The 14,045-nt window shown below is 40.1% G+C and overlaps 1 protein-coding gene across 3 annotated transcripts in view; it reads right to left on the bottom strand.

Annotated features, from left to right (window-relative positions):
- Positions 1-12,657, bottom strand: part of RALGPS2 (Ral GEF with PH domain and SH3 binding motif 2) — a 158,467-nt gene extending 145,810 nt beyond the window's left edge. For 2 of the 3 annotated variants that reach the window (XM_059937230.1, XM_059937250.1), the window contains exon 1: positions 12,506-12,657. The gene's annotated coding sequence lies outside the window, so the exon portion shown is untranslated. Of the gene's footprint in view, positions 1-11,691; positions 11,759-12,505 lie in introns of those variants that run through there. The other variant, XM_059937240.1, reaches the window with a different exon arrangement.
- Positions 12,658-14,045: the final 1,388 nt, after the last annotated feature.

The following is a 14,045-nucleotide window of genomic DNA, read 5'->3' as shown; positions in this document are numbered from 1 at the left end:
TTATCCATTCTATGTAACAGTTTGCATCTGCTAATCCCAAACACCCAATCCTCCCACAACCCCTCGCCTTGGCAACCACAAGTCTGTTCTCTGTGTCTGTGAGTCTGTTTCTGTTCCATAGATAAGTTCATTTGTGTCCTATTTTAGATTCTACATGTTAAGTGATATCATATGGTATTTGTCTTTCTCTTTCTGAGGGGTTAACTGTATTAATCTTTATGTACTTTTTGTTTATCTGACTTATCTCCTTAAAAGACTTTTAAGAGACTGAGCAATAAGAATATAAGATATGAAAAGGAAATTATACACAAACGTCTGAAAACATGAAAATATAAACTTCACTGAAAAAGTTTAAAAATGCAAATTAAGACAAGGAGAATTTATTACATAACAGATCAATATTTATGTTTTTAAAGCTAATCACCAAGTCAGTAAGAGTATAGAGAAACAAACAATTATACGCCATGGGCAAAAATGCAAATGTACTTAACCTCCAAACAGCAATCCATTCTTCTTTTAGAAATTCATCAAAAGGAAATGATCAGAGGGACTTCCCTGGTGGCGCAGAGGTTAAGAATCTGCCTGCCCACTATGGAGAACAGTATAGAGGTTCCTTAAAAAACTAAAAATAGAACTACCATACGACCCAGCAATTCCAGTACTGGGCATATACCCTGAGAAAACTGTAATTCAAAAAGAGTCATGTACCACAATGTTCATTGCAGTACTATTTACAATAGCCAGGACATAGAAGCAATATAAGTATCCACTGACAGATGAATGGATAAAGAAGATGTGGCACATATATGCAATGGAATATTACTCAGCCATAAAAAGAAATGAAATTGAGTTATTTGTAGTGAGGTGGGTGGACCTAGAGTCTGTCATAGAGAGTGAAGTAAGTCAGAAAGAGAAAAACAAATACTGTATGCTAACACATATATATGGAGTCTAAACAACAACAAAAAAATGGTTCTGACAAACCTAGGGGCAGGACAGGAATAAAGATGCAGACATAGAGAATGGACTTGAGGACATCGGGAGGGGGAAGGGTAAGGTGGGATGAAGTGAGAGAGTAGCACTGACATATATACACTACCACGTGTAAAACAGATAGCTAGTGGGAAGCAGCTGCACTGCATGGGGAGATCAGCTGAGTGCTTTGTGACCACCTAGAGGGGTGGGATAGGGAGGGTGGGAGGGAGACCCAAGAGGGAGGGGATATGGGGATATATGTATACATATAGCTGATTCACTTTGTTATATAGCAGAAACTAACACACCACTGTAAAGCAGTTATACTCCAATAAAGATGTTAAAAAAAAAAAAAAAGAATCTGCCTGCCAATGCAGGGGACACGGGTCCGAGCCCTAGGCTGGGAAGATCCCACATGCCGCGGAGCAACTAAGCCCATGTGCCACAACTAATGAGCCTGGGCTCTAGCCCGCAAGTACGAAGCCCACGTGCCACAACTACTGAAGCCCACATGTAGCAACTACTGAGCCCTCATACTGCAACTACTGAAGCCCGCGCTCCGCAACGTGAGGCCACTGCAATGAGGAGTCCGTGCAATGCAATGAAGAGTAGCCCCCGCATGCCACTAGAGAAAGCCCACACACAGCAATGAAGACCCAACGCAGCCAAAAATAAATAATAAAATTTAAAAAAAAAAAGGAAATGATCAAAAAAGTACAGGAAGATGTATAAAAAAAAAAGCGAACTCTATCATTCTTCATAGTATATAAAAGTTAGAAACAACCTAAGTGTCCATTAAGAGATTGCTTAAATAAATTATGATACACCCACACAAAGTGATACAATACAGCCATTAAAAATGAGGGTAGGGCTTCCCTGGTGGCGCAGTGGTTGAGAGTCTGCCTGCCAATGCAGGGGACACGGGTTTGAGCCCTGGTCTGGGAAGATCCCACATGCCGCGAAGCGGCTGGGCCCGTGAGCCACAACTGCTGAGCCTGCGCGTCTGGAGCCTGTGCTCCGCAACGGGAGGGGCCGCAAGAGTGAGAGGCCCGCGCACCGCGATGAAGAGTGGCCCCCGCTTGCTGCAACTAGAGAGAGCCCTTGCACAGAAACGAAGACCCAACACAGCCATAAATAAATAAGTAAAATTTAAAAAAAAAAAAAATTAAAAAAAAAAAATGAGGGTAGAGAGAAACTGTCTTTCAAAGTGATATAACTAACCTTGGAAGTATACAAAGACTTTTTATATGAGCACCAGATTTTTTAAAACTTGTTTTTCTTTTTTTCTAGCTTGACGTTTTTACTTTTTTTATTGAGATATACATAAATACTGAAATGTATTTATGAATTTTTACTATGTAGACATGCATGCAACCACCAATCAAATAAAGATATAGAGCAATTCCAGCACTCCAGAAGTCTTGCTCCCCTAGTCCCAACCCCTAACCACTGCTCTGACTTCCATCAACATAGATGAGTTTGACCTTTTCCTGAACTTCAAAAAAAGAGAATCACACAGTACATGCTCTTTTGCGTCTGGTTTCTTTCAACATTTTGTGATATTCACCCACATTTGCTAAGTATAGCAGTAGTTCCTTCTTTTTCACTGATGTATAGTATTCCAGTATAGAGCATACCACAAATTATTGCTCCATTATTCTGCTGACGGACATTTGGCTTGCTTCCAGTTGGGAGCTATTATGTAAAAAACTGCTATTTTTCAGATTTTATAACATTTTATTTGTATTGCTTCTTAATTTAGTTTCAGATATTTGTATTAATAAAACAAAAAGGATCAAACCCAGAAAAACATGATAAAGAAAAAAAACCCTGGTACCTCACCATATAGACAACTACCATTTTAAGATTTATGTTTTACATAACTGAAATGATGTTATAAATGCTGTTTTTTCTAAATCAACCCCTTTTCCTTTAAGTTATTTTCTCCCTTCTTTCCCTCCCTCTTTTTACCTTAGACCAACTAGGTAACAAATGTTTACATTTGATGTGCAACATTTTCTGCCTTACAAGATCACTTATACTCTCTCTCACACACACACAGAGTTTTTATTGTTTGTTTTACTAAAATGGGTATTTTATATATTCCTCTGTATCTTGCTTTTCTCAATTAAATATGGTGACAATGTCCTCACATCACTGATTATTTTTGCCATGTCTTGTTTTTTTTTAATCAGCTTTGAGATGTAATTCACATACCATACAATTCACCCATTTACAGTGTACAATTCAGGGACTTCCCTGGCGGTCCAGTGGTTAGGACTCTGAGTTTTCACTGCTGAGGGCCCGGGTTCAATCCCTGGTCAGGGAGCTAAGATCCCACAAGCTGCGCAGCACGGCCCCCCAAAAAAAGTATACAATTCAATGGCATGTAGAACTATCACTATAGTCAATTTTAGAACATTCTTATCATCTTAAAAAGAAATCCCACACTCCTTAGACCTCCCCATTCCCTAGCCCCAACCTCAAGCAACCACTAATCTGTTTTCTCTCTACAGATTTCCCTGTTCTGCATATTTCATATGAATGGAATCATATAATATGTGGCCTTTTGTGACTGCTTCTTTCACCTAGCATAATATTTTCAAGATTTACTGATGATGTAACATGCATCAGTACCTTATTCCTTTTAAGGGCTAAATAATAATCCAATGTATAGATATGTCACATTTTGTTTATTCACTTGTTGGGTAATGGACATTTGAGTTGTTTCCATTTTTTTGCCTACAATGAATAACACTGCCATAATCATCTGTGAACAATTTTTTGTGGAGACATGTTTTCATCTCCCTAGGGTATATACCTAGGAAAGAGCTGCTGGGTCATATGGTAATTCTATGTTTAATCATCTTAAGAACTGCCATACTATCTTCCAAAGTAGCTATATAATTTTGCATTCCTATTAGTGGATGAGGGATTCAATTTCTCAACATCTTCCTCTATACTTGTTATCGTCTAACTTTTTGATTCTAGCCATTCTAGTAGTGTGAAGGGGTATCTCATCATGGTTTAACTTCACTTCCCTTACAGCTAATGATGTTGAGCATTTTTTCATGTGCTTACTGTATATCTTCTTTGAGAAATGCCTATTCAGATCCTCTGCCCATTTTTAAATTGGGTTGTCTTTTTATTGAGTTGTTAAGAGTTCTTAATGTATTCTGAATGCAAGTCTTTTATCAGATATTTGATTTGCAAATATCTTCTCCCATTTTGTGGGTTATCTTTTCACTTTCCTGATGGTGTCCTTTGAAGCACAAGTTTTAAATTTTGATGAAATACAAGTTATCTCATTTTTGTTTTGTTGTTCCTGTTTTTGGTATCATATCCAAGGTCATGAAAATTTACCCCTAAGTGTTTTCTAAAGTCCATGTCTTTTGATGTGCATATATATTGATTTCTGTTGGGTCTATACCAAGAAGTGAAATTGATGGATCATACGGCATACACATGTAGAGCTTTAGCAGATGCTACCTACCTAAAGAATTTTCCAAAGTGTTTGTACCAATTTTCAAACCCATCTGAAATGGATGAGTGTCCCAAGTGCTTTCCATTCTTATCAACACTTAGTATTATCAGGTTTTTTTCATTTACACCATTTCTGGTGGGTATGTAGTCATATCACATGATAGTTTTAATTTGCAATTCCCTGAAAATTATGTGTGAGAACCTTTCACCTTGGCCATATGGATAATTCATTTCATAAATGCCTTTTCTGGTCTTTTGCCCATTTGTTTTAAAATTGGGTTGCCTGTATTTTTTTTAATTGACTTGTATATTTTTCATATACTCTGGATACAAGTCCACTGTTGTACTGTAAGTATTGCAGACACTTTCTCCACTGTGTTACTTGTCTTTTCACTCTCTTTTTTTTTTTTTAATTTGTTTATTTTATTTATGTATTTTTGGCTGCGTTGGGTCTTCATTGCTGTGCGTGGGCTTTCTCTAGTTGCAGTGAGTGGGGGATACTCTTCGTTGCGGTTCACGGGCTTCTCATTGCGGTGGCTCCTCTTGTTGCGGAGCACGGGCTCTAGGCTCGCTGGCTCAGTAGTTGTGGCTAGCCGGCTCTAGAGCGCAGGCTCAGTAGTTGTGGCACACGGGCCTAGTTGCTCCACGGCATGTGGGATCTTCCTGGACCAGGGCTCAAACCTGTGTCCCCTGCATTGGCAGGCGGATTCTTAACCACTGTGCCACCAGGGAAGCCCTTCACTCTCTTAATAGTATCCTTTGATGAACATAAGTTCTTATTTAATGAAGAAAAATTTACCAATCGTTCTTTTCTGGTACTCCTTATGTCTTGTTTAACAAAAACCTCTCCCTTCCATAGGGTCATGTAGATATTTTTCTGTGTTTTCCTCTAGAAACTTTATTTTTCACCTTTGACATTACATCTATAGTTCCTTCAAGGAGCACATAATCCCTAGGTTACAAAATTATTTCAGAGAAGAGAAAAAAAGGGAAAGCTTCACAACTCATTTTATGAACCCACCACAACTCTGAAGTCAAAACAGATACATATAAATCTCTGATAAATTTATCTACTGATAAAAGTAAATTTTTAAAAAGCTCTAAGGCAGTGGCAAATCAAGTTCAGCAGTTAGAGGGAGAAAAAAATGAATGCAACACAGCTATGTAGGGTTGGACCCAATAATGCAAACTATTAATGTAATACATCCTATTAGCAGATTAATGGAGAAAATATATATGATCATTTCTTACAGAAAAAGCACTTGATAAAATGCAATACTTATGATATTATAAGAAAAAACTGTTACAAAACTAAGACTAGAAAGTATTTCTTAATCTTTTACAGTTATATTATCAAAAACTTATAGTAAGGTGGGGGAAATAGGGAGAGGTTGGTAAAATGGTAGTATAAACTTTCAGTTATAAGAAAATTATAAGAAAAAAGTCTGAAGATTTAATGTATATCATATGGTAACTATAGTTGATAACACTATATTGTAAAATTGAAATTTGCTTAAGAAGTAGAACTTTAGTGTTCTCACCAAAAAAAAAAAAAAAAAAAAAGAAAACTATATGAGGTGTATTAATTAACTCTATGCGGGGAATACCTTCACAATGTATACATATATCAAATTATCATGTTGTATACTTTAAATATCTTACAATTTTATTTGTCAATTATACCTCAGTAAAGCTGAAAAAATACATTTAATAACAACTATTATGTTCTCTTTTCTGCATAATCGTCCTTTCTTGTTAATGTCTGTGTGTGTTTAATTTAATTATGTTAGTTAGTTAAAATATAAATGTAATAAAGGCAAATGTTTTTGTCTTTTTGTTTTTAGCTGTATCCCCAGCATCAAGAACTATTCCTGGAACACAGAAAATGCTCCATGGCTTTTAAAAAATGAATAAACAAATGATTTCTAAATCAAAATTTGCATTTGGGAAAAATTATAGTACTTTCTTTTGGCATTTCTCTAGAAATAAGCAGTTATATAGGCCACGTTTGTATGTATAAAAATATACATATTTATATGTATATAGTACTTATGTATGAAAATCATTCTGATGATTAATTTTTAAAACCCTATCTGATGGGGGGGAAAAAAAAACCTTTAGTAAGATGTCATACTTGATGAGATTTTAGAGGTATTCCTATTGAAGTCAGGAACATGAAATTCAGAATCATCTCTCTCAAGTAGGCCCTTAATGCTGACTGGCAATCACACTATACTTCTCTATTCTATTCTCTTCTACTCTATTCTATTCCCTTTCCCACTCTTTGATGGATGATTATGTCACATATTTTCCCTCTTGTCAAACCTCCAATACATACTCCCATTCTTCCTTACTCTCAGCTAATGATCTTGCTTCTCATACGTTAACAGAAAACCTCAGATGAGAACTTCCTCAAGCTACCACCATCATGTCTCTGTTCATATTTTCTGTTCTTCTCTCCCAATTCTGTAGACAAACTCTTCCTACTCCTAGTAAAGTTCAAAGGCTAATCCTTCCACCTGTGCCACAAGTCTATGTCTATGGCTGCTTTCACGCTACAAAAGCAAAGCTGAGTAGTAGTGACAGAGACTGTACTGCCCACAAAGCCTAAAATACTTACTATTCAGCCCTTTAAAGAAAAAACTGGCTGAGCCTTGTACTAGATCATCTCTGCTCTCACCTAATATGGACACTGCTGGTTGAAAAGGCCCACTAAGTCCCATGCATAAGAAGTGAAGTAAGATCCACACAAGACCCATACAACATCAGAGACATATCAGAGACTGATGACAAAGAAAGGATCTTAACAGAAACAGGCCACATATAAAGGATGAAGACTAAAGGGCATAAGACTTTTCAACAACCACTTGAAGCTAGAAAATTATAGTACAATCCCTTAAATTTTGAGGGAAAATTATTTCACCTTAGAATTCTATACCCAGACCAGCCAAATTATCAACCAGGTGTCGGGGTAGAAAGAAGATATTTTCAGCAATACAAACATCTCAAAAATTTCACCTCCTCAAATACCCTTTCTTGAAAGTTACTGAGGGATGTATTTCACCAAAACAAAGGGGTAAATCGGAGAAAGAGGAAGACATGGATTGAGAGACCATAGGCTCTAATGCAGGGAAAAGGCAAAGAGAATTCCCAGAATCATGAAGGGAAATCACAAGCTAAGACCAAGCAGAGTGGAGAGCCCCCTTGCAGGTCTGAGCAAAAGGATGGAGAGCCCTGGAATTTTTCCAATTAAAAAAATAATAGAATGATCAATTACCTGATGTGTTTGAACATACTGAGACAGTTTCTGGAAAAAAAACAAATAGGAAACTAAGCAAAAAACAAAAAAGAAAAAATTTTAACTCCAAGAAATATCATCATAGTACACTGCACAGTTCAACAATAAACATGCATACAAAATCATAATAATGTAAACAATAAACAGCATGCTATAACTATATTAGGAGATAAAGGGAGAGGAAGTTCAGGTGGCATAAGAACCCCAAAGCATAGAAAGACTCATCTTCCACAGCCAACAGATATCTAAAATTGAAAAACAAGTAATATCTTAAAATATGGAAGTAAATATTAGAAAAAAACAGGTAAAACTATCAAAAATGGTTGCTCTAAGAGCAGGACCTGGCAGGGAAAGTTGTACAGGGGAGTGGTGTTCTTCATTTTAAGTCTTATAGTACAGCTTTCTTTTTAACTGCACAGTTATATTATTTAAAGTCAAAAGCTAATTTTTTTTCCAAAAAACAAAACTAGTGAGTTTTGTATCATTTAATACCAATTAACTCACTCACTCCACAAATTTTATCTGGGTATTAACTATGCCAGGTACTTTTCTAGGTGCTAGGAATACATCAGTGAACAAAACTAAGTCCCTGCCCTCATGAAGTTTATATCCAGAGGGAAGAAGATAATAAACAAATCGATGTATGCTATAATGTCAGATAAATTAATGTTGTGAAGACAAATAAAGGTGAGGGTAGAGTGTGATGGGGATGCTGTTTAGGTAGGGTTTTCAGAAAAGGGCTGTCCAAGAATCAACAAAAAGGAAATCAAGATAAAAAGGAAAAATCTGTTCTGAGAAAAGGTTATGTAAATAAAATAACAGAAGGGTATCAATTAAGCTCAAGGTGAGAGCTTCATTTTAAGCCTCTCATACTCTAAAGCCATGTATCATTCAAAAGCCAGTACCAAAGTTCCCTGTAGTGGCATACATAAACTGCCAGGCACCGTCAAGCTAAGTCCTATAACACTGCTGTTCATACTCTTCCTACATCCCTAACTAGCCATTATTTATTAAAGTGACTGACTAAATTTATACAAACTTTTTTCTCTCCATAGAACAGGTGGATGTCACACACTTCAAATTCCAGTGTTTTTATTCCTATTACATAGTTAAAAGTTTTCCTAAATCAAAAGTTCAAGATGTTAATCAAGAAAGATTCCAGATTAATTCCAAGTTACCGAAATTATTCGCATCCAATCTTCATTTTCTCACTGAAGAGAAACCCTAAACCAGAGTTTCAGGCTATTGAATTATCTTTTTATTGAAAATTGAATAACTAAAAAAAATGTAGCATCCAGATTGAAGCGACGTTTTATTCCAAATACGGTTGTCACACAATAAAAACCTCATATTCAGAAAAGAGGAATGATTTTAATGTCTTATTCTCAAAACACTTATACTATTAAAAGTGAATCCAAACTGCCTTTTTTATATAGCAAAAAAAGCAGTACTTTTAGATTTTAAGTAGGTTTTAAAGTTTAACTCACAAAAAGAAAACAAATTCAATTAATTAAATCTCAATTAACAGCTGGGCTTAAAGTTCAAAAATTATTTTGAAATTTCTGGAAAAGCAGGCTAGTAGCTGTACTGTAGCACTGGATGATGATGCTCTCCCCATCCACACTCCCCAGGTGGAGCACCGCATTATAGTAAGAGCTACAACTTGGGTTTAGGTTCACTGCTTGCTTATCGGTGGTGTGCTAACATCTTTAAACTCATTTCCTCATCTAAAATGGAGATAATAATGCCTACCTAAGGTCAGTGTTAATTGTTGGCATTTCTGTAAATAAGAAGTACCAAAATATTGAAGTATCAATAATATATATTAAAAAGCTTTGTAATCGGTGAAGAACTACACCAATGTTTGTCATATTTTAATTAAAAAAAACACTATCACTTTCAGTCAAAACTCTGATTTTAGTGATAATGGTTATCAGATTCTAAGGAAGAACAACGGGACCTTGGTCCACTCACACATACACAGCCAGAAGAAGAAAACATGATTTTTTTAAAAATTTAGACTTAAAAAAAAAAAAGAATTAGACTCCATTATAAACAAGTGTCGAGAGTATTTTTAGCAAACATTTAACTATATAAACCAAAAGAATAAAGCTGTTTAACCACATGTAAACTGTGCATCATGTGACTTCAGGTAGAATGTTTATTTTTGGTGTACTTGGGAACCAGATACCCAAAGTACATAAACATTAGCATAGTTTTAAAACAACTGTCTTAATGCTTTTGTTCACTGAGTAATAATTCCCACTATTCTTAGAAGGAGAAACACAACAAATATCCTTAACCAAAAAAACTCATCAGAGGGGTTTTTACTTGTGAAACTTTTAAACTAACACTAAACAGTGTTATCTGACAATGAAGCAGTAGACTATTTGCCTACTTACCCTTTAAGCTCCATCAGGGCACAGACCTGTCTTTTCCTCTGTTGTATCACCAACATCTAGACAACTAACTGGCATCAAATAGGAACCCAATAAACATGTGTAGGATGAATGAATGAACAAACTGGGCCTCCAGACAAAAGCTGAAGTGTTTTAAGTTGCAACAGAGCCATTTCACCTGTACATCTATCCATCATTCACTACAAAAAACTACTGTCTCAACTGTAATGACAAAAAAAGTTGAAAAAGACAAGAACTAGATACATAAACACACACAAATACATTACTCACGTGTATAATAAAAGTACACAAATTAAAAATTCACAAAGCCAGTTTCATAATAGTTATACTTTCTCTCAGGAGATTCTGTCTGTTCTTCCTGATAATCAAAATATACATTAGAAAAGCATGTTGCAATATTGATAACACAAGCACTATCTTTAAAGTTCTGTTGCAATCTGGAATAATTTAGCCAAAATGAACAATATTTCCAGAGTCCCACCCTGAGTATTTTAAAGTCAAATTCCTTAATTGAAAGAAAGGTCAATAAATGAATAAAATGAAAAAAAAGTAGATCTTACCATTTCAAAATTATTATACTGAATTTTAAAAAGAGAAAAACTAAGCTTAAAATAAATTATGTTAAAATTATTTATTCAAAAAGGCATCTTATGTCCTTACACATGTCCTTTAAGCTAGTAAGACAAGTACTTTCCAAATCTTTGTAGCTAGATGATAAACTTTATGTCTACAAAGCTTGATTAAGAGGTTCTTTTTATTAAAATAATACTGTTTGGATAAGTTCCTTTATAATTCTAAAGTCTACAGTAAAATATGCAGCAGTAACACACATTATGATTTTACAGCACTAGGATAAGCATAATTATCTGGATGGAACAGGCTTTTACAGCTAGCAAGCTATGATCTGACTGTAATACTATGCTGCATGGATCGAAAAGTTTCCCAAAATTCTGATGGTCATCTTCAGAGAGACTTACACAAAGTCGATTTGATGGTGAATACAGAAAAACACCAACTCATAAACACTGGTACGAAAACAAAGCTCTCTATAGCAACTATAGCGTTGAAATTTTAAAACCCAGGGCATGTAAAAGATAAAGCTCAATTAATTGCTGCCTGTATTTCCTACTTTACGGTCTTAAACGCCAGGTATTCGATATTTCTTTTTAGCGCTCTCTAAAACAGAAATTTAGTGTTTCAATGGCCCCTCCTCCACAGCTAACATCAGTGCCCTTTCTTCCTCCTCCCTCACCCCTCCCAGTTAAAACAAATTAACATTTGTACTTAGGTACCTCCTATCAGCTCGCAGCTTCTTCCCAAACACGCCCACGTACACTGAAACTGGCCTGCGTCTACAACACACAGCTACAGGAAAAGCGCTTTGATGGGGTCAGGTGGGGGATAATGTAGCTCCGCACAGGTTTACTGCTATTTTCCAGATACAGATAACAGCTTCTCACTCCTGGCTCGGGTTTCTCCTAAATCACCTCCAAAGCATGGTGTTTATGAGCCTACCTAATCCGATACTGCAATAGAATCCCGGATATTTGCAACTGTTTGATCAGATCGTGGGGAACCTCTTCTTTTTTTCAATACGCCCGTTCCTAGCGGTACAGCACCGGATCTCGGGCAGCGCTCCCGGCCCCGCGTCCTGCCGCGCGCCCGGCCCGGACCCAGCGCAGGACCGCCCCTCTGGGTCCGAGGCCAGCGGGCGACTAGGGCTGCGGACCGCTCCGCAACAGGTCACACTGACCGCGAGACTGCGGGTCCGCAGGCGGCCAGCTGGGCGGCCGGGCTTCGGGGGCGCAGCTGCGAGGGCCGGGGAGGGGGTGTGGCCCGGCTCGGCGGGTCCCGGCTCCCGGAGTCCCAGCTCCCACTCACCTGAAGGGAGGCTGAGGCGCCGCTGGGCGCCAGGTTAGCGCGGGCGGAGCCCGGGGGCTTCCGCCACCCAGGAGAGAGAGAGAGAGGCGAGGCGGGCTCGGAGGGTCGCCGCGCCCCCGGCCTCGGGACAGAGACCCGGAGCTGGGACCCCATGGCCGCCTACTGACGCCGAGAGCGAGCCACCGAGGGAGGCGCAGCCCTGGGTTCCCAGACGCCGGGCCGCCTCCTCCCTCAGCCCGAGCCCCGCAGCCCTCTCTCCGCGCCGAGGGCGAGCAGCGCCGGGGCCCGCGGCCGGGAGATCAACACACCGCAGCGCCCGAGCCGCCGCCATTCCCCGCGCCGCCGCCGCTGCGGCTCCGCGCAGCCCGGCAGGGCGCAGCGCTCCCACCTTCCCTCCCCCGCACCGCCCACCGAGGCTCCGCACCAGGCCCACGGCGAGGGCACCGACCTGTGCAGCCGCGGCAGACGCCTCGGAGATTGGAAAGACGGCGCCGGCCCCCCCCCCCGCTCCGCCGCTTTGCAGCCGCCGCCGCCTAGGCTAGCGCTCGGCGACCGGAGCAGTCGGCGTCTCTCATTCAGCGCCGGCCGCCGCCGCGGCCGCTCAGGGGAGGGGAGTGAGCTGGATCCACCCCATCCGCGGCGGGGGTGGGGGAGGAGAGCAGACTGGGCGGGGGCGCGTGCCGAGCAGGCGGGGCGGAGCCGCGCTCGCGCACCAACTGAGCGCGCTCGCGCGGGCCCCGAGCGCCGCGGCCGGCGGGGTCTTCCCGGCGCGCGCCCAGCTAGCGGCTCTTCAGCTGTGCGGAGCCCAACTGCAGCAGGGGGCCCGCGGCCGCGGCGCGCGCCAACAGCCGCAGTCCCTCCGCTGGGTGCCCGCCCAAAGGAGGGGCCGCTACCGGCCAAACGAGGGGGCGGGAAGGGTTGGCGGACGGACAGGTGGGACCCCCGCAGCAGCCCCGCCATCCGCTCCCCGCATCCGGCCCTCCACGGTGAAATCCCCTGTGGTGGCCGTCTCCTTCAGCGCAGGCACCTCGTCTTTAAGGCCAGAGAACAAAGTCTGGAAACACTTGGGCTCCAGATCAAATATCCTGCCCGCGCCAGCCGTGTTTTTAGAAGTCGCTGCGCACAAGTGAGGGGGTTCCAAATGTGACGAGCCACCCCACTGCCGTAGGATCATAAATTATAGTGATCAATACTCTCACACATTAAGATTCGAGAGGCGTTAGAAGTAGGCCTTTGTGTGATGCCCTTGGCTTAATGAGCAAATGACAGAAATTTGGCATCCCTTGGGTCTCAGATTGATGAGTTCCAGGTGAGCAGTCTTTTCACGTTGAATGCAAGAACAAGATTCTGAAATATTAAATCTTTCCTGTGAATGAAAAAGGAATGGATTTGGTTAAACAGTGAAAGGGTGTTGTTTCGGAGGGTGCGCTGTATGCGGTGGCCTACTTAGAATTAGCACCGTTTGATGCAGTGTGACTATAAATGGAAGGTTTTAAGTGAGCCACCTTTGTATATGCTATCATTAGACCATTTAGAAATGGATGATTATTGGATGATCTGCAGCTCTTTCTCTAGGCAATATGCAGTAGAATGTGGAAGGAATACTGTGTACCAGCATTGTGCATAAAACATGAAAGGGCCAAAATTGTTCTCATTTGGTTTCTTTCCTCTCTTTAATAACCACTAAACAGAATGGATTAATCGTGATATTGAAGAATGCTAATTATTTCCTCCTTTGACTGCCTTGTGTTGTAGCCCTTCACTCTAGTTAGGGAAGCCTGAATGCCCTTCAACCCCTTTCTCTCAAATAGAGTTACTTCTTTAAAGGCCCCCTCTCCCCCACCCCACACTCAAAGGTAGGTTAAAAAACAAAAGCAACAGAAAAAAAATGATAGGTTAAGTTCATGGTTCTTCATTTTTATTTCATTTACTTTTAAAGAAAGTCTTAAAAAGAATCATGATGAACTCACTAGTAGTAGAGAAACCAA

Source organism: Balaenoptera ricei, chromosome 1, assembly GCF_028023285.1.
Source record: "Balaenoptera ricei isolate mBalRic1 chromosome 1, mBalRic1.hap2, whole genome shotgun sequence".
NCBI classification, from domain to species: Eukaryota; Metazoa; Chordata; class Mammalia; order Artiodactyla; family Balaenopteridae; genus Balaenoptera; species Balaenoptera ricei.
Note: the sequence above shows the minus strand (reverse complement) of the source record. Positions and strands in the feature narration are given on the sequence as shown.